At 47.3% G+C, this 27,883-nt stretch overlaps 1 protein-coding gene and 1 long non-coding RNA gene across 3 annotated transcripts in view; one reads left to right on the top strand and one right to left on the bottom strand.

Annotated features, from left to right (window-relative positions):
• Window positions 1-27,883, top strand: part of CCDC92 (coiled-coil domain containing 92) — a 343,506-nt gene that overhangs the window by 241,722 nt on the left and 73,901 nt on the right. The window lies entirely within an intron of this gene.
• Window positions 4,163-5,252, bottom strand: LOC147679373 (uncharacterized). The gene is made up of 4 exons (XR_015300995.1): window positions 5,201-5,252; window positions 4,492-4,585; window positions 4,297-4,397; window positions 4,163-4,202 (listed from the first exon to the last, which is right to left on the bottom strand). It is a non-coding gene; the product is annotated as an uncharacterized LOC147679373 (long non-coding RNA).

Here is a 27,883-nt window from a genome sequence, read left to right on the forward strand (position 1 = left end):
TCATATTTGCCCTTTGAGGCTTCTTTCTTTCAAAACAGTCTTTTTGATCGCTATTACCTCGGCCAAGAGGGTAAGTGAGCTTCTGGCTCTTAGTTCAAAACCTCTGTTTTTAACCTTTCATGCTGAAAAGATGATTCTAAGGAGAAGGGCTGCTTTCCTGCCTAAGGTGGTTACTCCTTTCCATTTAGAACAGTCTATTACTTTACCTACCTTCTATCCTTCACCTCACCCTTCCAAGGAGGAGGAGAGACTTCATCGCCTGGATCCTAAGAGGGCGATCAGCTTCTACCTGGACATGACCAGGGACCTAGGGCTGGATGATCAGCTCTTTGTGGGCTACATTGGACGAATGAAAGGAAAAGCTGTCACAAACGAACACTCAATGTGGATCATCTTGTGTATCAAGATCTGCTACGCCCTGGTCAAGAAGGAGATGCCTGAAGGTATTCGAGCTCATTCCACAAGAGCTAAGTCTTCTTCTTTTGCTTTGGCTGGAGGTGTTCCTGTTGTAGACATCTGCAAAGCGGCAACTTGGGCTTCCCTCCACACCTTTGTGAAGCATTACTGCTTGGATTCGGAGGTTAGGAGGGACGCCCATTTTGCAAGCTCTGTTCTGCTAGATCTTTTGGTATAGTCAGGTGGACACCTGCTCAGGGAGAGGTACTGCTTGGGGATTCAATTCAAAAGGTGACGAATCCACAGGCAGATGTATCCATCAGAAGAACAAATTACTTACTTTCGGTAACGCTTTTTCTGGTGGATACAGTATCTGCCTGTCGATTCCTCACTGAACCACCCGCCTCCCCGTTGACCTCTTGTTGATACTGAAAAAGTTATAACTGTCTGACATGGTTATTTTTAATTTGTCATTTTCAAGCATGCAGTTTGCTGCTAGGAAGTGCGTTGTTTATTGGCTTTTCCTTTCTGTTTATGTATATACTTTATGTATTTGTATATATATTATGTATACTATTTATTCTTGTGGAAATGTTGTTGGTCCGCCCGTTAGCCTCTGAGGCTCGGAAAAAGGGTGGAACTGACGTCAGCACGCCGAAGAGGTCATCTTATGGCCGTACTAATATGACGTCCTCATCACGTGGGAGAGCTAAGAAAAGAATTTCCGTGGAATGCTGATTCAGGAGTAATTCAAATGGTGAGGAATTCACAGGCAGATACTGTATCCACCAGAAAAAGCGTTACCAAAGGTAAGTAACTTGTTCTTATGTTTCATACCTCAATAACGTTACATCGTAGGTACTTTGCAATTTCAATTTTTAAATAAACAAATGTATTCAACTCCATAGGGTATTTATACACCTACATACATTTCTAACATCATCTTACACTTTTATGTCAAATCCTCAATTACTTCAAGATGTTGGTAATCTGTGTAAAGTGTGGCAGATAATGGTGTGAGTTTGTGATGCACCCAAACTACTCGAGAATTTACCATATTCTCAAATGATGAAGGTGAAAAGAATTGCATCCAATACAGACACTTGTGATTCAGCAGAAGCTAAAATACAACATACTTTACTCATGGGTATCTGATCACCACAGTGGAGCAATCTGAAGAATGTATTAAACTACAGCACATCAAGAATTGTTAAAGAAACAAATGAAACCTAACAAGGAGCAGATGGTGTTTATATCTAAAATTTCTACAAAATCCAATTGTATTAAAACATTTTTTACTTGAAACAGAGCCAGATTTTAAAGCAATATTCAAAAACAGACCTCTGTTTGCTTACAGCAGAACTAGAAACATCAAAGAATTGTTGTCATGTAAAAGCAAACCCGAACACACAAATACAGAAGGTATAAAAAATATTTACTAATGCATCCACTGCAATAATGTAATTCCAAGTATTACCATTATGCGTCCTTAAACTGGAGAACCAGTGGCCTTTAAACATTCGTCAAATTGCAAGATATCGAATGTAATTTACTGCATAAAGTGTCTGTGTGGTTTACTATATATCGAGAGAACTGAAAGGAAAGTGAAAATCGGGATTACTGAACACAAGAGCATGAGCCGCAACAACAATACCAACTAAAACTTTGTAGAACATTGGCTTGAATAACTACACAACATCGCACAGTATGGTTTCTAATACAAGAAACAGTGACTCCCAGAGAGGGAGGTGGTTCTGGGAAAACATAACTACAGAGGGAAGTGTGCTGGACAAAAAAAATGTAACATTATGAGTCCTTTTTGACTGAATAATAAACTGGAAATGAGCTGATTCCTCATTAGCACACTTTATAGGATCATACTCTCACACAATGATCTATCACCCTCCACACACATTACCAGCATCTTGAAGTAATTGGGGATTTGACATGAAAGTGTAAAATGATGTTTAAAATTTGTGTAGGTTGATAAATACCCTATGGAGTAGAATACGTTTGTTTGTTAATAAGTTGAATTAGCAATACACCTACGAGATAACGTTATGAGGTATGGAATAAAATTATGTATGTAATACGTACGTGAGGCATTTCGATAAGCAGTTAACATGAGGCATAAGGATCTAACTGAGCACGTTGTTCAATTTAAACCAAATAAATGATAGCGTTATAATTCATTTAACGTGGTATTGAGTGTTTCAATTCAGTACATCAGGACGACGACATATTTAGAATGAGTGTGAGGTAAGGTTGGAAGTTTTTTTGAATCAATGAGAGTTTGGTAACATGGTGTGAGGATTGTACACACCAGCTTTGATTACAGTTTAGATATGGCTGCAACCATAGCTGAACAAGCGGGTGGTTGTGTTTAGTCTGTCGTTCATGTTGGTACACAGATGACGCCGCGATCTTGCTGGTAAGCGGGAGACGGCATGAATTTAACACTAGTTTAGTAGTGCACTTCTCGAATACTGACGCCGTTGTTGTTGAGGTGGTACAAGTGGACTCAGGTCAGTGGCGATTCAGCTTACGAGGGGTAAGAGCTAGTACTGCTAAATTGGGATATAGAATGGAGTATTTCATACTTACACAACAAAGTATTGGAAGGTTCCCCTGGTCATATACACAGGGAGGGGAGTGAACAAAAGTAAAAAGTAGGTCCCTGTGGTTTGTGTTTTTTAAGAGAGGTCAGGGATACTGACTATGTACCAGAGTGTGGGGGGCTTTAAGGTCTGAATGGAGTCCCTGATTGCATTGTAGTGTAGAAAACAACAAAATCTAAATCACTACTCATCTTATAAACCAAGACATCAACCAATAAACAAATATAACGAAGATATAAAAACAAGTAACACGATTTATTATGGTGCCTCCCTATTAGGGTTACAATCTAATTCATTAAAAAGAAAACTTTGATCAAATGATTCTCATAATAAAAGAATTTTGTGTTAAAAAACAGTCAAAAGGAGTCGACGCTGCGTTTCGGTGTCTGTTTACAATCGTTACACCTTCATCAGGACATGTGACAGTTGACTTGTTATCTAAAAATTTAAAAACAGTATTTTAAATGTCTTGTTTTGAAAAACAAATTTATCTATAGAGGGTTATATACATGGCTTTCAGACTTATCTTTATTCTGAATCCCTGGTTCTGTCCCCAGCTTGTTACTCAATAGAGGATACCATTCTCCTGTGTAAGGGGAACCCTACTCCTGTGTAAGGGTGACCTTGTTAACCCCTTCGCTGTGGCGGCTATTCCGCCGCAGCGCTAAAGGGGTGGGGCGGCCGCGTGGCGGTTCCATACTAGTGACGGAACCGCTCCGTCACGGCTCGCGGGTGAGCTGTGCTTGTGACGAACGGTTCCGTCACGAACCCGCCCGCCCATTAAAGCGTCAGCGCAGGCGCGGAATTCGCGCCGCGCAGGCGCGGCGAGCGGGCCATGACGGAACCGTTACGTCACAAGCACAGCTCACCCGTGGCTTGTGACAGAGCGGTTCCGTCACAAGCATGCAACGGGTTAACCCTCCTCTGCACACTATTTATTTAACTCAAAACAGGAGGTCAACTGAGTGACCACGATTTTATGCATAGACAACTTTCATGGGAGTTCTAAACACTAAGGAAAGATTTCTAGTTTCTTTATGCCCTTTTTATTTAAATTGGAAAAAAGGGGTTGACTAAGTTTCCCAGATTTTATGAAAAAATACCTTTCATAGAAGTTCATTATCAATAAGAAGACTTCTAATTCAACCGGAAACTTTTATCACTCTTTATCTTCTTGTGATGTTAGACCTTTTGTATAAGAAGAACAGAATATTCTCAATTATCAATCTGTTTATGCAGAAGAATTCCTAGATTTGTGTTTCAGATTTGCCATGATTATTACCTGCTATAAATCAGCTATGCTTCTAATATAGCACGGAGGAGCCACCGTAATTTGTAAACTTCAGTCAAAAAAACTCAGGTCCTTTCTTCAACTAGGAGTCACTAAGTATAAGATGAGACACGTATTATAAAGGTCATTATATTGGCGATTATGAGCCCTCTCCGCTAAATTATATATTCCTTTTGTTCTACTCACCGAGTTGGATACTCATTTGTGCTAGGCCGTTCATGGTCAAATGTGGTTTTGTTGATACAGGTCGGCTGGATTCACCTTGCTTCCTGTTATGTATCTGTAGGGGCAAATTTTGAATGTAGTGAGTCTTATAATTACTATGTTACTCTTCGCTACTCGGTTAGAATTTCATAGTGATTAATTAAGGGGGGGCCCGTTTTGGATACGGGCCAAGAGACCTTATTGTTTGTCTCTTTTTATGTCCTTTCCTGAATAGAGGTACTCAGATACTTTATAAAACATATGAGTATCTCGTTTGTATATAAAATTGATTCTGAAATAGGAGTGTTCCACCTCGTGCTAAAATTACTAAGTGATGTGTCACACAGGAATTTTTATTGGAAAACTTCACGGCGTTTCTAAGCACAGAAGCATTATATTTTAGAAACTGCCCGTGGACAGAACTTCAAAGAAGTGACGTCCATTATTTTCCAGATCCGTGGATCAAATTATTAATGTGGGTCATCTCTCGAGTTAAAACATTATTCTGGCGTGATCTTCACAATGCAATGCTAACTTCATCTCTGAACGGGAGATACGCGTTTTAAGTGATACAAATATTTATCACTAAATTAAGAGAACAAGCGGGGTGGCTTATCTAGATTACGAGATCTAGGCAACGCTTGTAGCGATATATGAGTTACTCGAGTCGGGGTATCTAACTTTCACGTACCTCAAGTTCTCGATTCGGCCTCCCTGCTCCTCCGTGTTTGGGTCATCCGGGAAAATAATAACCCGGATTTGATGCTGGTTTTTAAGCTGACTACCGGTTGCTTGACCCGGAAGTCAACAGATATCGTTTAGAAAATCTTTTTACAGAATAATGCTTTATAAACTTTCGCCTTTGTTGTAATTTCATTTCTTGTATTACGACTTAATGATATTATTTAAATGTTGGTGTTCTCCCCATATCGCGGGACACCTCGTATCTTGTTTCCCTATATTTTTCGCGTGACCCGGACATAAATTTGCTGTTCCACATACAACTAATGGGCTAACGATCTATTATCAAGTAAATACAGGCGACTATTCTATTTTAATTATAGCGTGTTCTACAGCTATCATTTGACTGGCCCAAATTAAGTTTATGTTCCAAATTATGCGCTTGTTTCTGATAAGTATCCGACTTTGGCGGCCATCTTGGAATGGGAAGCTAGAATCAATAGTTATGGTTCCTGATATAACGGATGTTCTGCTTCTCGATAGTTGTTTTTATTCCAACATTAAGCTATATGTCACAATATTTCAATAGTAATGAGAAAAGATAATGGCATTTATATATAGTTTTTCAGTGCAATACAAAACAATACTTTTTCAACCATTAAAACACAGCAATGATGCTATTGTACACATTTTTGTGGTACTCTCCTATTTTGTACATTTTTACTCAACAACCTAGGGGACAGTACTTTATAATTTTATGGTTGTCGAAAAACAATAGTGATAAATTTACACAATTTCCTCTAGTCATGTCTTATTTCTCACAGGATGACATGTGTATGATGGTGCTAGGTATCTATAAAAAAGGCTGTTGAACTTTAACCCATTTAACAGTCCTGCTTAATACACATTGACTCTGTTATATATAGTTCAAGTGGTGACATTACATGTGTCCTAATAATCATATAATCCTGCTGATTTTAGAGACCATATCATGTTTAATCACATCAATTTGTGGCGCTTAATGCTGGAAAAAAAGATATTGTACATTCACTACTAAACAGCTGTATCTCGTGGTTCTCTCGTTACAATTTACTAGAAAACCCTATCACTAATAGAGATAACTTTGTTCATTTCTGTGGTTACTATACTCACTATGTGAGCCTATCTTAAATTCATTCATGTAGCGTCTACAGTTGCATTGTGGTAAAGCCCATTCTCTACACCAATAGTAGTTAAAAATTAATGATGTTAAACATCTTACTGAATCAATCTTTCCCATTCCTCTTTATTGTTTAAACCGGTTCTGAACGTGTTAAAAAGAGACATGTAGAACTGTTCTCCCTGTTTTGAGTAACACAGCTGTTGGTGACATGTGGTTGGGAGGTAAGGCTGATGAGTGAAGATGAGGGATACTTTAACTGGGTCCTGTCAGAAAAGTCGTAACGTGACAGCATTTTTGGGGAAAACGTTTTTTTCCTGTGCTGCCTGCAATACAGTCGTTTGCAGATAGTTGTGAAGAAAAGAAAGCCAGAACCATGATTATTGAAACATTATTAAGGTCATTTTACTTTAGAAAACAAAAGGAGATGATGGACGGAGTGCTGAAACTTTTCAGACACTCACCCCAATTCATCATCGTTCTTTAGCTCACTTCGTCACCTCAGTTCAGACCCAGCTATATGCAAATCATCAGCCAGGCTAGCTGGAATTCAGTGGCGCCAAGACGCCTTCGGGCAATCGTGCGCTTTATAAGTCGATAAATCAAATCAAATCAAATCAAATTGAGCAAGGGACCCACGTCTGGGCATACCTTGCCAACTTAGGATGAACAAAACAAACACAAGTTCTTTAGCTCACTTCAAGCTAGCCTGGCTGATGAGGGGTGTTACCCCGAAACCGGTCCCAAGATGCTTGTTTGCGGTTCAGGGAAGACCTGGCTTGGCAGTTTGAGCTGGACTGTTCCCATGAGGCACAGGATCAAGACTGATTTGCATATGGCTGGGTTTGAACTGAGGTGTCCTCAACTGCACGCTCCACATATAGGTTATCTAAGAACCTTTCCGGTACCAGCTTCTCCCACTTCAGCCTGCGCAATTGATCCATGGTACTGATGTGGGAGTTTTGGGATACCCCTGCTCTCTTCTGCATAAAAACATATGAATACAGTAGTTCAAGCATGAGGGGAACTAATAGGTGCTGGACTAGATGCTAGTCTAGATAGAGGAGCAGATTGGTTTACTGGGTGAGGAAATAGTGTTGGCAGCATGGTCTTGAGATCTTATACCTACATTCTACTCCTTGATTTATGTGGGAATCTTCCATGCAACATCATTGTGTTTATTTGTATTGACTATCAATTGGCTTTTGTTCCGAGTTTTATTTTCGTTATTAAGTAATTCTATTACTGCGTTTTCACTCAGAGCCCACAAGAAGATGCCTAGTTTTTATTGAATTACTATTCAGTGGAGTGGAGGTGGAGTGGTGTGGCTCACTGGTTATAGGCGTCAGACCCGGGAGCAGAAGTCGGCCCGGGACCAGGGTTCAATTCCTGATGCGGCAGGGTTGTGGACCTGGGTCAGCGGACTCGATAATTCTCGCTTCGGTGCCTACTCTAATCAGGGGTCCCACTCGGCAACTCTGGGCATTAGCTTGCCTAATCTCCACAACTGCCCCATCAACCCCGGGGATGCCTGGCTGCACCTTGGGGACTCCCAGCAGGGACCATCCCACATGGAAAGCTAAGACAGGTTCCCCAGCCTTATACAGCGCCAGGAAACCTACGGGTAGCAGTGCGCTTTACAAGCTCAAAAATTAATTAATTAATTAATTAATTAATTAATTAATTCAGTCATTTCTGACTTGCCCACGGTTTTATTATAGCAAAAGCTTGGCAACTATGGTTTTGTCATGTGCATAGAAGCCATTAATTTGAATCTGCTTTGTGTTTCACTTGTATGCGCTGAAGTGGTAAGGGAGTGTATGCTGGGGTTTAGATTTAAAGGATAGGTAGCACTAAATCACACAATTAAGGGGTTACTGCACAATGTATACAAAAGCAGTAGGTGCATTTATGTCGGTCAGTAAATCAAAATTTAGTTTATTGGGACCATGGCCCATCAAACTAAAAACACAACTAATAATACAGCAGGACAATAAGTTAGTTAATACTATAATAAAATCTCCTCTCTAGACATTTCAATGTGTCCACTGCTCTAATATCATAAATAAAGTGAAAATTGTATAATTCTACTCAATTAAAACATTGGGTACATTACACGAAAAATTTAAAGGACTGTTTTAAGATCCTCAAATGCCTCGTTACAACCTATAAACATTTTCCACTAGCACTAATCGCATCAAGAGGATACATACCAAACAAAAACCTTTTCAGGAGGTTATACCATACTTAATTAAAATCGTCTTTAAACTCCTGCCTCTCTCTCCTGAATAAAATTGCCTATCCAGTAAAATATGTACATCACAACATTTTATATTTGCAGCACTTCCACTGTTACCCCATATTAAACCTGACAGCCTTAGGGTGGTCTTCCCCCAACGTTTTGCCTGTCTCCCTTTATTTTTCTGACCTCATTCATGCTGGCTTTAGGACTCTGTGCACTTTACTACTGCTACCCAGTGCTTGTGCTCTCTCCCCTAAACATGGAATCATTTGCTCATACCCAACTGTCATAATTAATATACTTATGAGTCCCTAGTAAAGTGCACTACATGTGCCCAGGGCCTGTAAATTAAATACTACTAATTGGCCTGCAGCACTCATTATTCCACCCACTTTAGTAGCCTCTAACCATGGCTCAGGCCTGCCATTGCTGAGCCAGTATGTGCAGTTTAAACTGCTGCTTCGTCCTGGCTGGATAAACCTCTTGTCAGGCTTAAACCATCCCTTTTTATGCATCTAAGTCACCCCAAAGGTAGGCCCTGTATGACCCACGGGGCAGGCTGCAATGTATTTAAAAGGCAGGACATGTACTTTTAAGTTTCACATGTCTTGAAAGTGAAAAACTCACAATTTTGTTTTTTCATTACTGCAAGGCCTATCTCTCTTATAGGATAACATAGCAGGGGCGTGGAATTTAATAAAATGTCTACTTGTCCATGCAACAGTTGCTTCATAAATCTACTTGTCCTGTAAGAAAATACACTTGTCTCATTAGTTCCATGTAGTGTGGCAACAAATAATGGCAGCAATCTCATTATATAAGAGCTTTGATAATAGCCTCTCTGATTATGCCAGAGCTCATACCATAGTACCGTTTGAATGCTAGCAATTCCCTTATTTTGCCACTTTCCAGGAGATCTACATACAGGGGCTGGATGTTCCCATTGTTGGAACGCCCTTCTGAGTCTGAGTAAAACTACTAACTTGCATTTTTTATGGGTTTTCATCAGCTCGTCTCCATTATTTCCCCATACAGAGAAAAGTTGGAATTTTCCTCCTGACAAAGGCAGAGGTAAAACCTCTTCCAAGGGTGGGGAAATTTAGTGGTTGGTGGGAAAGTGAACTTGTTACCACTCAACAGATTTTCGCATGAGCAAATCCACATACATATTTACTCGTGCTAAAAAGCGTTTCACAATTATTTTCTAGGAGTACAATTTCTTGACCTACTTCTGTAAATTCTTGTGAATTAATAAAAGCTTTATATCTTCCCTATTACAAGGTCATACCATAGGTTCACTTTTGTGACTTCTTTCAGAATTAGGCCGCTATTTTGGTCTGGCACTAACCAAGACCTTTTGTTTTTATTAAAATTATATCTATCGACCTGCTGGCTTCACTGTGAGTGACAACGTTCTGCTCTTTCACAAGGAGCATATTGGCATCCTAGGTGGAACTACTGTGCCAATGTGTGACTTTTGAGAAGAAAAATATTTTTGCTTTGGCCAATGTTTGTTATAATGATGAGAGGCCCAGCATCTCCCACAAAAAAAGAAGTTCTACAAAAAATAAAGTTGTACAAAAACCATGTCAAAGCAAGACATGCATTGGCAAAACTAAAATGGCTGACCACCATAACTATTGGCTTTGCAAATGCTTTTTTTATTTTCATGTTTTCTATCTTTTTGTTGAAACTGGTTACACTTATTTTTCATTATGAATATTTTTGGGAAATACCAGAATGCATCGAGACATTTTTCTAAATGATGCTACAAAGAAATGGGATCACTGAAATAATATCGACTGACAAAATATCGACTTGCCAAAATATCGTGGACAAAATATCGACAGTCAAAATATCGAGTTTGTATCTACAAACAGGTAAGTACAAAAATATCGAGTACAAAATATCGTTAACAAAAATATAGATGTAAAAAATATCGACTTTATTAAAAACAGTGTTAAATTAAATTATTATTAAATTTTAATTACTAAAATATACTTAAAACGACTTAAATTAAATTATAATAATTAAATAATAAATGAAAATAATAAAAATAATTTTTTAAAATCTTATTTGTTGACCCTGAACCCTAAAAATACCCCTTTACCCAAAAACCCAAAACTGACCCTGAACCCTAAAAATACCCCTTTACCCAAAAACCCAAAACTGACCCTGAACCCTAAAAATACCCCTTTACCCAAAAACTGAAAACTGACCCTGAACCCTAAAAATGCCCCTTTACCCAAAAACTGAAAACTGACCCTGAACCCTAAAAATACCCCTTTACCCAAAAACTGAAAACTGACCCTGAACCCTAAAAATACCCCTTTACCCATGAACTGAAAACTGACCCTGAACCCTAAAAATACCCCTTTACCCATGAACTGAAAACTGACCCTGAACCCTAAAAATACCCCTTTACCCATGAACTGAAAACTGACCCTGAACCCTAAAAATACCCCTTTACCCATGAACTGAAAACTGACCCTGAACCCTAAAAATACCCCTTTACCCATGAACTGAAAACTGACCCTGAACCCTAAAAATACCCCTTTACCCATGAACTGAAAACTGACCCTGAACCCTAAAAATGCTCCTTTACCCAAAATTTATCAATATTATTTAATTACCAATTAATTATTAATTAACAATAACAATAAAATAAATATATTAGAACATTAGGTGTAATTATTTTAATAATTAATATTATTTTTTCAAAATTAATTACTTAAAAATAACAAAAAAATTATATATATTAAAAATTACAATTAATTAATTAACAATTATTTACTAATACAAAATATATTCAAAATTATATTAATTAATTAACTAAGTAATATTAATTAATTATCAATTAATTATTAATTAAAAATATTAACACACATATATTAATTAATTAATTATTATTAAATTACTTCCCACCCTATTCCCCTATAAACCCACAACCCGCTACAGATTTACATTACGCAATTATTAACAAAACAAAATTCATGTAATAAAATATTTTATAACATTAATACACACTATTCACACATATTATTACATAAAAATACACTATAAAATATTATATATTATTAAAAAATCGATATTTTTGCTATCTATATTTTATACAGTCGATATTACTTCACTTACCTGAAAAACGATATTTTTGTAGTCGATATTATGTCCAGTCGATATTTTGTCCAGTCTATATTTAAAACTCGATATTATGTCCAGTCGATATTTTGGAGTCGATATTTTGTCTCTATACCAAAGAAATGGCACCTAAAATTTTACAGAAGTTAAACGTTTTTTTCCTAGTTGCATTTTTATGAACATTTTATTTTTACAGCAAAGAATCATCAATCTTGGTTTCAAGATTTTACATATATTTGCATCTAATAAGAGACCAACCTGGAAGCATTGTACAAAGCCTCATATTGTTAAACTTTGCAAACGTGTGTACACATTTTCATACTGAAACCACTGTTCGTTGTGCATTCCGAACATACATTTCCTTAGAGTGCTCACCCTAATAAAAAAGGCTTTGTATTAATGAACCATAAATAAAAGTTTGAAAAGCATTTACATATGGACACAAATATTACCTTAAATGCAGACAGTCCCCTTCCTTGATCCATAAAGTGGTACTGTATTCTGGCAGCTAAAGGGTTTGTGCTACAGGCAGTTGGGCCTACTTGTCCCAAGGACAAAATAAATGTGAAAACTTGCTGCCCTTGACCCCAAACAATATATCTTGGGCATCTGGCTATAGGAATTCCACACCGCTGCATTGGGATTACCTTATTACATCTTTTATGTGTATTCCCAATTGTGAAGAGACAGACATTTAAATCACAATTTATGGTAAAGTTGGATTTTAAGTTAGTTTAGCATATGCCTCTTTTAGAAAGTTGAAGAGTGCAAAAAGACACCTGTGTTGCACTCAGTTTAACAAAAAGCTCATACATTGTGTGCAGGAGAAACAAATGTAATTTGTGAAGTGTGCACACCCTGGGATTGTTCCGCCCAGCGACCCATTAGAAAGGAAGTGAAACACTAGGGCCTAAGTCCTAGACATGAGGTACTTACTGATGACCACTCAAAGAGTGTATACCAGATTATTTTCTACTGGTGAACTAGTTTAAATACTGTACATACCAAACTCAAAACAAAAGCAACATTATAATATACAAAAGTCCATCAATTAATTTTCCCTGAGACCCTGGGTATGTCTCTTTTACCATTTATTGCGTAAACACAGATGCTTCGTAGGAAATCCATTCCACATGACTTCAAATGGTGTCTACAAAATTCTTGCGTGGATTGCACTAGTCCCAATGCATTTCGGGCATACACAATAGCCCTTCATCAGGGGATCCTTGTGGCTCATAGCACCAGAACCCAGAGATACAACACCAACAATATAGTCGCCATGTGCATAGAAGTATCTGTAACAAGCCTGCACTCAATACTGCTCAGGCTCGTGAACAGAGCGTGGTTAGGCCTTTTAGGTAACTACTGTCTCAGATAATTAAGGTTTGGAGGAGAACCACCCTGAATTGCCGGCAGTATACCAGAACCCTCCTCCGTTAGCACAGCTCAAAACGGCCGTGTACTACCACATGTGCCACCCTCTACAGAAACCAGTGCTCCAGTGTATCAAAGCCTCTCTAGCTACCCCGGTGTGAGGAAAACAGTGAAAGTTGGCATTTATTTACTTTAGCAGTTTGGTGCCCACTGCCTGTCTCTGTTCAGTCTGGGCTGGGTGACAGCTGGGCTTTGTGTATTCTCTGTAGACAGCCACACACACAGGAAGCTTAGGTGTGTATTGATGGGTCTTCCTGGGTGATGGGAACTATGAGCTAGGCACAGCCTCACACTCAAACCTAAATAGGGTGTTTCCTGTCCACACACAAAGGGATTCTGTAGTCAGGGCAGTAAGTGAACTTAAAATCTTTCTTTGTAGTCTCCCCCACTTCAAAGACAACTGAATATATTCTCGACTACTGACACCAGAACTTCAGTACACTTCTGGACCTGTGATAAATCTGCTAGGAAGAAGAACTGCTGTGCTGCTGAAAGGACTGCCACTCTGCTGGACTCTTGTCTTGCTGAGCTGCCCTGCTGCCTGTTGTTCTCAAGCCTGGGGGAGAAGGACTGGACCTGCATCACTTGAACCCAGAGTGACTGCCAGAGGTTGCTGGCTTGTCTCCTATTTACAGTCTCAGGGACATCAAAGACTTCAACTCATCCTGCTACAGCTCCTACAGCTTGTTGCATGTCTTGCCCTGCCAAGTGGTGCCAACCCAGTCCTGGGCCCTTGGTAGTTGGTATAAAGTAGTGCTTTAACCAGAAGCCATGCATCCTCATCGGAATCAGCGCATCTAGGCCTTTGTGTGGGTTTGAATCTGTGCATACTTGCCAAACCTTGGAATGGAGCTGGCGCATATTAACTCGGAACCAGTGAATCGCCTTCAGAATCATCGCATCGCATGCTGCGGGAGCAGTAGCTGCGCCTCTCCTTCTGAACCAGTGTCTCCCAATCAGAACCGACGCATCGCCGCCATTGCATGAATAATCTTGACGCATCTTGCCCACTGGGTGGCTCGACATCGACACATCACTTCGGCTGTGCCTCGCATTTTCGTCAATGCAAACCTGGATCGTGGTACTGTTTTTCAGCACGCCTAAGTGGGTACCTGTATCTGATCCTTGCTTCATCACAGTTGGCCTGAACTTCTAAGTTGGCCCTGGTCCAGTGTGACAAAATATCCCATTTAAGTGGTTATTGCTCCTAAATGCTATTTTACATTTATTTATTTTAAATTCATGTCACGACTTCTAATGGCTGGATGCCGTTTTGGTCTTGTTTCATTTATAACATTTTTCTCTCTTTTTCTAACCAGGTGCGTAACCATTTGGTGGTGTTTTCATTGAGTTACTTTTTGAAGTGTTACACAAATACCTTTACACATTGCCTCTTAAGTTAAGCCTGACTGGTCTGTGCCAAGCCACTAGAGGATGAGAACCGGATAATTTAGGGTGTGTTGTGGCTTACCCTGAGTATGATTGTGGTTCCTGCTTGGAAAGTGTGCATACCTCTGCCAACCAGAAACTCAATGTCTAACACCCCCAACCTCATTATCTCATTTGAAACCATCAGGCCATGCAAATACAGGGTTAACGCACAAGTTACTACTTGTGTAACGATATATCTGTAAGAGACATTAGTTAGTGATAGATTCCTTACCTTAGAATATCCCCAGGCGTCAGACTGGATCCGGAAACATTTGCGTAGCAGTACCCTTGCGCGTCGGTAGGCGTCGTCTGCGGCTCCGCGTTTGTTGTAGGCGCCGTGATGACGTCGTTGGAGTACTTAGACGCCACCTCTGCGTGCTGACGTCAGTTCTTAGACACAGCTTTTCCGTGCCAAAAACGCAGAGCTATGCTAAAAACCAACACGGGTGCCTTGAAACTAGGGCCCTGAAAGGGGATGACCTTAACCCTAGACATAGGTTCGCAGAACTGGGAGGATGGGTGGGTCGGTAAGGAATCTATCACTAACTAATGTATCTTACAGATATATCGTTACACAAGTAGTAACTTGTGCATCTGAAAGAGTCACATTAGTGATAGATTCCTTACCTTAGAATAGATACCCCAGCAATACCAACCCCGGTGGTGGGTCTGCGAACCAATAATCACACCAGAAAGTCCTGAAGGACGGAACGGCCAAAGAAGCCATCCCTCCGGACTTGGCTGTCCAGGCAATAGTGTCTTGCAAAAGTGTGCAGCGAGGCCCACGTAGCAGCCTGGCAGATGTCCTGCAAGGGCACTCCTCGGCCCAAGGCAGTTGTAGTCGCTGTGGCCCGAGTGGAATGAGCCCTCAGCCCAGCAGGGGGTTCCTTCTTAGCCAAGGAGTAACACGCCTGGATACACAAGATGATCCACCGCGAGATGGTCCGCTTGTGCACCGCTTCACCCTTCTTAGCGCCCACGTAACCAACAAAGAGTTGGTCATCCACCCCGAATTGGAGTGTGCGATCCAGATAGAACGAGAGCGCACGTTTTGGGTCCAGATGGTGGAGCCTCTCTTCCTCTCTCGAGGGATGCGGAGGCGGAAAGAAGGTGGGCAAGGTGATAGATTGCTCGATGTGGAAGGCTGTGACTACCTTGGGCAGGAAAGAAGGCCTTGTCCGCAACACAACCTTGTCCGGATGGACTGAAAGGAAAGGAGGTTTACAGGATAGAGCCTGGAGCTCACTCACTCTCCTGGTATAGGTGATGGCTACCAGAAAGGCTGTCTTCAAAGTAAGAAGGCGGAGAGGACAGTTGTGAAGTGGCTCAAAGGGAGCGCACATCAGAAAAGTAAGAACCAAGTTCAAGTCCCACTGAGGCATCACAAAGGGCACAGGAGGGAACGTATGCGTGATGCCTTTCAAGAATCGATTAACAATAGGGGACTTGAACAAAGAAGGTGGATCAGGCAGCCTCAAAAAGGCTGAAAGAGCAGAAAGGTAGCCCTTGATAGTGCCCAGAGCAGAGCCCTGCTGGGCAAGAGAAAGAAGAAAGAGAAGAACCTCAGAAAGAGGGGCAGAGAGAGGATTCACAGCCTTTGCTGTGCACCATGCCACAAATCTGTTCCACCTGCAGGCGTATACCGACTTTGTGGAGGGACGCCTGGCTGCCAGAATGATGTTACAGCCCTCAGGAGACAAATCAAATGGCCTCAACTGTCGCCGCTCAATCTCCAAGCATGGAGGTGGAGACTGGACAGGTGCGGGTGGAGAACCGTCCCCTGCTGCTGCGACAGAAGGTCCTCCTGAAGAGGCAGACGAACCGGGGGATCGACTGACATACTAAGTAGCTCGGGATACCAGTACCTTCGTGCCCATTCCGGAGCCACAAAGATGACTTGTGCCCGGTCGCGCTTGATCTTCTTCAGCACTCTGGGCAGAAGTGGTATAGGCGGAAGGGCGTATAACAGACCGCAACTCCACTCGCGACGAAAAGCGTCTCAGAGCAAGTGCCGCCTTGGAAATTCCATCTCGCAGAACTGATGACATTGCGCGTTCTCTTCGGTGGCGAATAGATCCAACCAAGGCTCTCCCCACTGCAGAAAGAGACCTTGCGCCACGTCCGAGTTCAGACGCCAATTGTGATCCATCATGCACCGGCGGCTGAGTTTGTCCGCCCTGGCGTTCAGAGAACCTGCCAGGTGTTGAACCACTAGGGACATGCCCTGATGTTCCAGCCATTGCCAGAGGCGCAGAGCCTCCTGGCAGAGGGTCCATGACCCCACCCCGCCCTGTTTGTTGCAGTACCACATGGAGGTGGTGTTGTCCGTGAACACCTGCACTGCACTCCCGCGGACAGAGGGGAGGAATGCCTTCAGTGCCAGACGAATCGCCCTCAGCTCCAAAAGGTTGATATGGAGCTGGGACACCGCCGGAGACCAGATTCCTCTGATCTCCGTCTCTCCCATGTGGCCTGCCCAGCCCTGGAGGGACGCGTCCGTCACAACCACGTGCTCCGGTTGGGGAAGGGAGAGGGATCTGCCGCTGCCCCAATCGCGGTCCGTGAGCCCCCACTGCAGGTGTCTCGTAGTGCCCTCCGAGATCAGGACATGGTCGGACAGGTTGCCCTGATGCTGGGCCCACTGAAACTTCAGGTCCCACTGCAGAGCCCGCATCCGCCAACGGGCGTGATGCACCAGAAGGATGCAGGAAGCCATCAGCCCCAGAGCCGCAGCGTCAACCTGACCGAAACTCGGGATAAAGGCTGAAAGATTGGAATCAGAGTCTGTATATCCCGAACCCGCTGTTCGGGTGGGTAAACCCGGAACTGCGCCGAGTCGAGAACTGCTCCGATGAAAAGGAGCTTCTGAGAGGGGCACAGGTGTGACTTCGGCACATTGATGGAGAACCCCAGCTGGTGCAAGAGGTCTGCCGTCATCTGGAGGTGGCTGACGACTGTCTGGGGCGAGCCCGCCTTCAACAACCAGTCGTCGAGGTAGGGGAAGACTGAAACCCCTAACCTGCGCAGATGAGCTGCGACCACCGCCATCACCTTCGTGAACACCCGTGGTGTGCTGGTAAGGCCGAAGGGGAGCACGGTAAACTGAAAGTGCTTGTGGCCTACCGTGAACAGCAGACAGCGCCGGTGGGACGGCAGGACGGGGATGTGGAAATAAGCGTCCTGCAAGACCAACGCTACCATCCAGTCTCCTGGGTCCAGGGCAGCCAAGACCTGAGCCAGAGTCAGCAACGTTGACGTTCCGTAGGTCCAAGATAGGGCGTAGGCCCCCTTTGCCCTTCTTGGGTACCAGAAAGTAGTGGGAGTAACAACCACACCCTACTTCTGGCCCAGGAACGCGCTCGATGGCCCTCTTGGCCAAGAGGGCCGAAACTTCCTACTGCAGAAGGCGCAAATGATCCCCCGATACACGGTGGTGTTGCAGTGGCATGGCTGGAGGGGCCGTCTCGAAGGGGAGGGAGTAGCCCCTTCGAAGGATCTGCAGCACCCACCTGTCCGAAGTGACAGTACGCCAGTGAGAGTGGTGATGGCGAACCCTGCCCCCCACTGGCGACACATGGGCCGAAAAGCACGGACTAGGAGGGTTTAGAGGCGGATGCTGTGGGGGAGGGTGTGGACTGGCCTCGCCATTGACCCCGACCACCTCCGCGGCGATTTCCACGGCCGCCACCATGCTGGGAGTTAGTTTGCGGCGTGTGGCTGGCAGCACGTGTGGGGACGCCCCTTTCGTGGCCACGAAAGAAGGAGCGAAAGGCACCCAATTGCTGGCGCGGGGCCGACAGGCCGAAGGATTTGGCCGTAGCCCTGGAGTCCTTAAAGCGCTAAAGCGCATGTTCTGCCTTGTTGCCAAAGAGGCGACGGCCATCAAACGGCATGTCCATCAGTGTGTTCTGGACATCTGCCGAGAAGTTGGCGGACCTCAACCAGGCGTGGCGTCTAACCGCCACTGTCGTTCCCATCACTCTACCTAGTGAGTCGGTGGTATCCAGCCCACACCGGATAGAATATTTGGCTGAATCCCAGCCCTCCACAAGAGTTTGGCCGAGTTTGGCCCATACCTCCAACGGACACTCTGGCAGCACTTCTGCAACCGTCTCCCACCGAGGGTGGGTGTAGCGGCCCAAGAGGCATGCGGTATTGGAAGACCGCAGTCCCAGACTAAGGGAGGAGATCTTTTTTCCGTACTGCTCGTACCTCTTGGATTCCCTGCCCATGCGGAGCCGACGGGAGCGCGGTCTGGGAATTGGAGGCCTGGATGACCAGACTCTCGGGGGTGGGGTGGGTGGACAGGAAACATGGGTCGCCCGGGGCCGGGCGGTGGCGTCTGGCCACGTTCCTATCTACGGGCGAACCCGTAGCGGGCCTGGACCAAGTGCCCAAAAGAACGTCAGTCCAGGCCTCATTAAAAGGCAGCAGAAGCTCGGCCGAGCTTGACTGCGGTTTAATGACCTCAGTGAGGAGGTTAGTCCTCTCGGCCGCGACGGGGAGCTCAAGGCCCAAGGCCTTGGCAGCCCTCATCAACACCACACTATAGGTAGCCCCCTCCTCCGAAGCCACGGTAGGAGGGGAGATAAAACCAGTGTCTGGAGAGGTGTCCAGGCCACTGTCCTCCCCAAGTTCCCCTGTCCAGTCCTCTTGAGACTGACACTTTCGGGTCAGAGGGTCCTCAGACCCCTCCCAATCCTCCTCATCACCCATCTCCTGATACTCAGGGTTTTCAATCAATGGGGCCGGTTCATAGAAGTGAAACTCCCCACGCGCCGTCGAAAGCGGCGCCCAGCGGTGCCGTTCTGACGTCTGAACCGTATCGAAGGAGGCATCAGGGACGGCGCCGCCCGAGGACGGCGCCGGAGGCGACACATGACGGACCGACGCCGAGGGGGTCGTAAGGTCCACCGGCGACGACCCAGATCCCGAAGAAGGTCCAGTGGGGTCCCGCGGCACCGGGCCCGAAGGCATCAGCGGCGTTGGGGCCGAAGCACCCGACGACGTCGGGCCGAAGCCCCTGACCCGCTATGGGCCCCAGACTGGTCCGCTGGGCCTGGAGGCGCCTCAGAGCCCGTCGAAGGAGAGAGGGACCTCATGGCCATGAGGAAGCGATCGATCTCCTCCTGCGTCGCGTCTCGCCCAGGGACCGGAGGGTGTGGAGCTGGACGCAGCGCCCGCGACTCCGACGGAGCCGCGTGGGCGGTGTCACCCGAACCCCCGGCCGCATCGCGCTAGCGTCGGTGGGAGTCAGAAGGGCGATGACGCCTCTTCGACTTCTTGTGCTTCTTACCTGACGACGACTTCAACCCGGAGGAGTGGTGCCGACTCTTTGGAATTGTGGTGGCTCCGAGCACGCGACCTGTCTCTCGACCTCCTGTGGGACCGGGACCTCTCGTGGCACGGGGCCGACTGCCGGAGTTCGGGTCGCCTGCGGGACCGTCCCCCCTGATTTCGAAGAGAGGGCCCGGCAGTTGGAGCAGGCCTTGTCGTCGTGGTCGACGCCTAGACAAGTTAGGCACAGGTGGTGAGGATCCGTGACCGACATCGTGCGGTCACAATCCTCGCAGTGCTTGAAGCCAGGCATCCCTATGGCACCGATCGGAGTCGCAAGACTTCGAGAAATGATCAAAAAATGGTCCAAAAAGTTAGTCAAAAATTGACTAAGGGTTACTGCTTTTTCAAGATCTGCGCTTGCTGGCGCGTAAAAAAGAAGAACTGACGTCAGCACGCGGAGGCGGCGTCTAAGTACTCCGACGACGTCATCACGGTGCCCACGACGACGGATGCGGAGCCGCAGACGACGCCTACCGACGCGCAAGGGTACTGCTACGCAAAAGTTTCCGGATCCAGTCTGACGCCTGGGGATATTCTAAGGTAAGGAATCTATCACTAACGTGTCTCTTTCAGATACCAATTTTACATTTTACAATAGTACAATGTATAGTTTGGTCTGGGGGCACAGATATATACAAGAATGTTGTTCCATTGTCCAAAGCATCAATCAAATGTGACACTTAACTCTTCAAACATAAATATTGCAAATCCTTATTTCATGAAAACATTTCGATTTTCAAATTGAAGTCCACTTGCTAAATTCTCACTGGAACCTCCAAGGTTGAAGAGTCCAAAAGAAGCAGATCCATGATAATTTTTATATGCTCTCTCCTAGCCTCACATCCAACCTCAGATCACTAATCAATAATTCATTTTTACAGTAAAAGGCAAGTTTATCCTTATCAGCTAATAATAGGTGATTCCAGAATGTCAGGATCAGCTTTATAGATATGACGCACCAACATACCCATCTTGTTTTCACTCTTATAGCTTGGATCCTCTAGGGTTTAGGAAGGTTTAGTAGGGCTTTTATACACCAGCCTTCAACAATGGACCAGTTATGATGCTCACTCATAAACAGTAATTCTACACTATATAAATAATTATATTGCACCATAGCTTTGAAAGCATCCACCACTGGAACTGGTGAGTGCCCTTCATAATTTATACTAAAGTTACGTAACCCTACAATAATTGAAAGAGCCCTCGGTTTCACTGGATTTATGTGCATCTTCCAGTCCAAATTTTAAGTAAATACAATTCTTAAATATTTATAGGACTTCACTTCTTCCACCCTTGCCCCATTTAGAACCCCGTGAAACATTTACTTTGTATGCTCAAATACCATGGTTTTGGTCTTTTCCTAATTTATTGTTATTTTTTTTTCCACAATATCTAACGAAAACGTTGTTTCCTTTGTAAGCCTATATGGGTTAAATTCAAAATGACCAAATCGTCAGCATGAAGAAGTAAGGCACATGTCTACCACCCATCCTAGGCGGAAACAAGTGAGAACTCAATAATTTCAATGGTAAATCTGTAAGATAAAGGATAAATATGGTTGGGGCAATACACATCTGTGGTGTAAACCATTTTTAATAGGAATTGTCTTTGTAAGATGGCCATCTAGACCTAATCCACCTGAGTCCAATTTCCTCTATGAATCTCTTTGAGAATTGCCAATTTCCATCTTGGAATTCTCACCTTTATTAATGTATCCCACAATCACTCCCAGCTTACCAGTCCACAAAACAGCTCATGAGGTTACCCCTAGTTTCTGTATACTTCTTTTCAATAACCCATTGAGTAAAGTGGGTGTCCATAGTGGAGTATCCTTTTTGGAACCCTCCTTGTTCCACTGAAATTAAATCCTTAGCCGCTATCCACCCCTGCATCTAATTTACAAAATACCTTCAACCCAATGTGAGTTAAGCCTATGAGCCTATAATTGTTTGTGTCATTATAATTTCCTTTCTTAAAAATTGGTTTAATTAAAGCTCCTTTCCACCTATGTAGAACCTCCCCCACCCCGTAACTAAACGTCTAAAAGTTAGTTCGAAATAATTTCCCCACCAATCACTATTTGATGTAATTATAACTGCTGGATCACTAACCCCATCTTGAAGTACACCAAATATTATTACATCTGAAAGAGACACGTTAGTGATAGATTCCTTACCTTAGAATATCCCCAGGCGTCAGACTGGATCCGGAAATTTTTGCGTAGCAATACCCCTGCGCGCTGGTAGGCGTCGTCTGCGGCTCCGCGTCCGTCGTCGGCGTCGTGAGCGCCGGGATGACGTCATCGGAGTATATAGACGGCGCCCATGCGCGCTGACGTCAGTTCTTCTTTTTTCCGCGCCAGCTAGCGCAGATCCGGAAGAAGCTCTACCCCCAGTCACTTTTTGACTGAAAACTTTTTTGATCTTTTTGATCCTCTAGTTAGTCGATTCTCGACTATCGGTGCCAGGGATGCCCGGGTTCAAGCCTTGCTCGAAGTGCGGCCGACTCATGTCGGTCACGGACCCCCATCGCCGGTGCCTGAAGTGCTTAGGCCTCGACCACGACGATCGATCCTGTGACGACTGCCGGGCCCTGACGTCGAAGGCTAGGCGGGAGCGGTCCCGCAAGCGTCTCGAGCTGAGGCAGTCGGCCCCGCGCCGCTCCAGGTCCCGGTCCCGGTCCCACGGGAGGTCGAGGGACAGGTCGCGAGGTCGGAGTCATCGACGTTCCGGGAGTGGTCACCGATCGTCTGGTTCCAAGTCCTCAGGTAAGAGGCACGAGAGGTCGGAGCGACACCATCGGTCCTCCGACCCGCCCCGTCGCTCGCACGATGCGACCGGGGATTCGGGCGACACCGCCCACGCGGCTCCGCGGGAGTCGCAAGCGTCGCCGCCTGCCCCACACCTTCGGGTCCCTGGGCACGGCGCGTCGCAGGAGGAGGTCGAGAGGTACCTCATGGCCATGAGGGCCCTCCCTCCTCAGTCGGTTCCCGTGGCGCCTTCGGGCCGAGCGGCTCCGTCTGGAGGTCCTTCCGGGTCGGGCGCTTCGGCCCCGACGACGTCGGGTGCTTCGGCCCCGGCGCCGCTGGCGACTTCGGTCCCGGCGCCGCGCGACCTCGCTGGATCCGGCTCCGGATCCGGGACCTCGCCGGTCGACCCTACGACCTCACCGGCGACGTCCCCTCAGGTGTCGTCCCCGGCAGCCGTGGTGGTTGCCGACCCCAATGCTTCCTACGGTCCACCTCAGGCGTCAGAGGGGCGCCGCTGGGCGCCGATTCCGTCGGCCTTCGGAGAATTCTATCTCCACGAGGAGGCCCTGGCTGTTCGTCCTGGTCTCCAGGAGCCGGGTGACGAGGAGCAGTGGGAGGGGTCCGAGGACCCTCTGGCACGTGAATGCCAGTCTCATCAGGACTGGACATATGAGCTTGGGGAGGCCAGTGGTATTGACACATCGCCAGACACTGGATTTACGTCGCCCCCGACTGTGGCTTCGGAGGCGGGTTCTGCTTACAGCGTAGTGTTGACGAAGGCAGCTAAGGCCCTAAACCTTGAGCTCCCCGTCGCGGCCGTGAGGACTAATCTCCTCACTGAGGTACTCAAACAGCAGTCCGGCTCCGCGGAGCCCCTTCTGCCGTTCAATGAGGCCTTGTGTGACGTTCTGCTGGGCACTTGGTCCAAGCCCGCCACAGGTCCCCCTGTGGATAGGAACGTGGCCAGACGCTACCGCCCGGCACCGGGCGACCCTTGCTTTTTGTCCACCCACCCCACCCCCGAGAGCCTGGTCATCCAGGCCTCCAACTCCCAGACCGCATTCCCGTCGGCCCCGCCCGACCGGGAATCCAAGAGATACGAGCAGTTCGGGAAGAAGGTCTTCTCGTCTGTGAGCCTAGGGCTCCGGTCAGTAAACACCAACTGTCTCTTGGGCCGCTACACCCACACTCTGTGGGACACGGTTGCGGAGGTGCTGCCACAATGCTCTGAGGAGGTCAGGGCTAAACTCAGCCAAACCCTTGCGAACGGCCGAGATGCGGCACGCTTTTCCATCCGGTGTGGGCTGGATACCACGGACTCACTGGGCAGGGCGATGGCAACGACGGTGGCGGTTCGACGCCACGCCTGGTTGAGGTCCGCCAATTTCTCGGCCGATGTCCAGGCCACTCTCCTGGACATGCCGTTTGATGGCCGTCGCCTCTTCGGCGACAAGGCAGACCATGCGCTGGAACGTTTTAAGGACTCCAGGGCCACGGCCAAGTCCTTGGGCCTTACGGCCCCACGCCAGCAATCGGGTGCCTTTCGCTCCTTTCGTGGCCACGGAAGGGGCGCCCCACCACGGACCGTCAGCCACGCGCCGCAGAATGTTCAGCAACGCGGTGGCGGCCGTGGGAACCGCCGTGGCGGTGGTCGGGGCCAGCGGCGAGGCCAGTCCACACCTCCCTCAGCAGCCCCCGCCTCAAAACCTTCCTAGTCCGAGCTTTCAGGCCCATGTGACGCCTGTGGGAGGCAGGGTTCGCCATCACCTCTCCCACTGGCATACAGTCACTTCGGACAGGTGGGTGCTGCAAATTGTCCGAAGGGGTTTCTCCCTCCCCTTCGAGTCTTCCCCTCCATCCATGCCACCTCAATGCCACCGTGTGTCGGGGGATCACTTGCAACTTCTGCAAGAGGAGGTTTCGGCCCTCTTGGCCAAGAGGGCCATCGAGCGCGTTCCTGGGCCAGAAGTAGGACGTGGCTGTTACTCCCACTACTTTCTGGTACCCAAGAAGGGCAAAGGGGGCCTACGCCCTATCTTGGACCTACGGAACGTCAACGGCTTCCTCCGGACGGAGAAGTTCAAGATGCTCACTTTGGCTCAGGTCCTGGCTGCCCTGGACCCAGGAGACTGGATGGTAGCGTTGGACTTGCAGGACGCCTATTTCCACATCCCCGTCCTGCCGGCCCACCGGCGTTACCTGCGGTTCACGGTAGGCCAAGAGCATTTTCAGTTTACCGTGCTCCCCTTCGGCCTTACCAGCGCCCCACGGGTGTTCACGAAGGTGATGGCGGTGGTCGCAGCCCATCTGCGCAGGCAAGGGGTATCAGTCTTCCCCTACCTCGACGACTGGTTGTTGAAGGCGGGCTCGCCCCAGACAGTCGTCAGCCACCTCCAGACTACGGCCGACCTCCTGCACTTGCTGGGGTTCTCCATCAATGTGCCGAAGTCACACCTGTGTCCCTCTCAGAAGCTCCTCTTCATCGGAGCGGTTCTCGACTCGGCGCAGTTTCGGGTTTACCCACCCGAGCAGCGGGTTCGGGATATTCAGGCTCTGATTCCCATCTTCGGGCCGTTATCCCGGGTCTCGGTCAGGTTGACGCTACGGCTTCTGGGACTGATGGCCTCCTGCATCCTTCTGGTGCGTCACGCCAGGTGGCGGATGCGGGCTCTGCAGTGGGACCTGAAGTTTCAGTGGGCCCAGCATCAGGGCAACCTGTCCGATCATGTCCTGATCTCGGAGGGCACTGCGAAGCAACTGCAGTGGTGGCTCACGGACCGCGACTGGGTCAGTGGCAGACCCCTCTCTCTACCCCAGCCGGAGCACGTAGTTGTGACGGACGCGTCCCTCCAGGGCTGGGGAGGCCACATGGGAGAGGCGGAGATCAGAGGCCTCTGGTCTCCGGCGGAGTCCCGGCTCCACATCAACCTTCTGGAGCTGCGGGCGATTCGTCTTGCACTGAAGGCATTCCTCCCCTCTGTCAAGGGGAGCGGGTGCAAGTGTTCACCGACAACACCACCGCCATGTGGTACTGCAACAAACAGGGCGGTGTGGGGTCGTGGACCCTTTGCCACGAGGCTCTGCGCCTCTGGCAGTGGCTGGAACATCAGGGCGTGACTCTGGTGGTTCAACACCTGGCAGGTTCTCTGAACGCCAGGGCGGACGAACTCAGCCGCCGGTGCATGATGGATCACGAATGGCGTCTGAACTCGGACGTGGCGCAAGGTCTCTTTCGACAGTGGGGAGAGCCTTGGTTAGATCTATTCGCCACAGAAGAGAACGCTCAATGTCTGCAGTTCTGCGCGTTGGAGTTTCCAAGGCGGCACTCGCTCGGAGACGCTTTTCGTCGCGAGTGGAGCTGCGGCCTGTTGTACGCCTTTCCGCCTATACCACTTCTGCCCAGAGTGCTGAAGAAGATCAGGCGCGACCGGGCCCAAGTTATCCTTGTGGCTCCGGACTGGGCTCGAAGATACTGGTATCCCGAGCTACTCAGCATGTCAGTCGATCCCCCGATTCGTCTGCCTCTTCGGGAGGACCTTCTGTCGCAGCAGCAGGGGACGGTCCTGCACCCGAACCTGTCCAGTCTCCACCTACAAGCTTGGAGATTGAGCGGCGGCAGTTGAGGCCATTTGACTTGCCTCCCGAAGTCTGTGACATCATTCTGGCAGCCAGGCGTCCCTCCACAAAGTCGGTATACGCCTGCCGGTGGAATAGATTTGTGGCATGGTGCGCAGCAAAGGCTGTGGATCCCCTCTCTGCACCCCTTTCGGAAGTGCTGCTCTTTCTTCTTTCCCTTGCCCAGCAGGGCTCTGCTCTGGGCACTCTTAAGGGGTACCTTTCTGCTCTTTCTGCCTTCTTGCGGCTACCAGATCAGCCTTCTTTGTTCAAGTCCCCTATAGTGAGTAGATTTCTGAAGGGCATCACACACATGTTCCCTCCTGTTCCCTTCGTGATGCCCCAGTGGGACTTGAACCTTGTTCTCACCTATCTGATGTGTGCTCCCTTTGAGCCACTTCATAACTGTCCTCTTCGTCTCCTTACGCTGAAGACGGCCTTCCTGGTTGCCATCACCTCTGCCAGGAGGGTGAGTGAGCTCCAGGCTCTTTCTTCTTCTCCGCCTTTCCTATCTGTTCATCCTGATAAGGTGGTGTTGCGTACACGACCTTCCTTTCTGCCCAAGGTTGTCACGGCCTTCCACATCGGGCAGTCCATCACCTTGCCCACCTTCTTTCCGCCTCCGCATCCCTCGAAAGAGGAAGAGAGGCTCCACCGTCTGGATCCAAAACGTGCGCTCTCCTACTACCTGGACCGCACTCGCCAATTCCGGGTGGATGACCAACTCTTCGTTGGTTACGTGGGCGCGAAGAAGGGAAAGGCTGTACACAAGAGGACCATCTCCAGGTGGATCATCTTGTGCATCCAAGCATGCTACTCTATGGCGAGGAAGGAGCCCCCGGCTGGATTGCGGGCTCACTCCACTCGGGCCACGGCGACAACAACTGCCCTGGGCCGCGGTGTCCCCCTGCAGGACATCTGTCAGGCAGCCACGTGGGCCTCGCTGCACACGTTTGCAAGACACTACTGCCTGGACAGTCAGGTCCGGAGGGATGGCTTCTTTGGCCGTTCCGTCCTCCAGGACTTTCTGGTGTGATATTGGTTCGCAGACCCACCACCGGGGTTGGTATTGCTGGGGTATCTATTCTAAGGTAAGGAATCTATCACTAACGTGTCTCTTTCAGATGCACAAGTTACTACTTGTGTAACGATATATCTGTAAGAGACATTAGTTAGTGATAGATTCCTTACCGCCCTCCCATCCTCCCCGTTCTGCGAACCGATATTTAGGGTTAAGGTCATCCCCTTTCAGGGCCCTAGTTTCAATGGCACCAGTGTTAGTTCTATCATGGCTCTGCGTATCTGGCGCGGAAAAGCTGTGTTATCAGAACTGACGTCAGCGCGCATGGGCGCCGTCTATATACTCCGATGACGTCATTCCGGCGCTCACGACGCCGACGACGGACGCGGAGCCGCAGACGACGCCTACCAGCGCGCAGGGGTATTGCTACGCAAAAATTTCCGGATCCAGTCTGACGCCTGGGGATATTCTAAGGTAAGGAATCTATCACTAACTAATGTCTCTTACAGATATATCGTTACACAAGTAGTAACTTGTGCATATAGATGTCATAGAGAGAGC

This window comes from Lissotriton vulgaris, chromosome 11, assembly GCF_964263255.1.
Source record: "Lissotriton vulgaris chromosome 11, aLisVul1.2, whole genome shotgun sequence".
NCBI classification, from domain to species: domain Eukaryota; kingdom Metazoa; phylum Chordata; class Amphibia; order Caudata; family Salamandridae; genus Lissotriton; species Lissotriton vulgaris.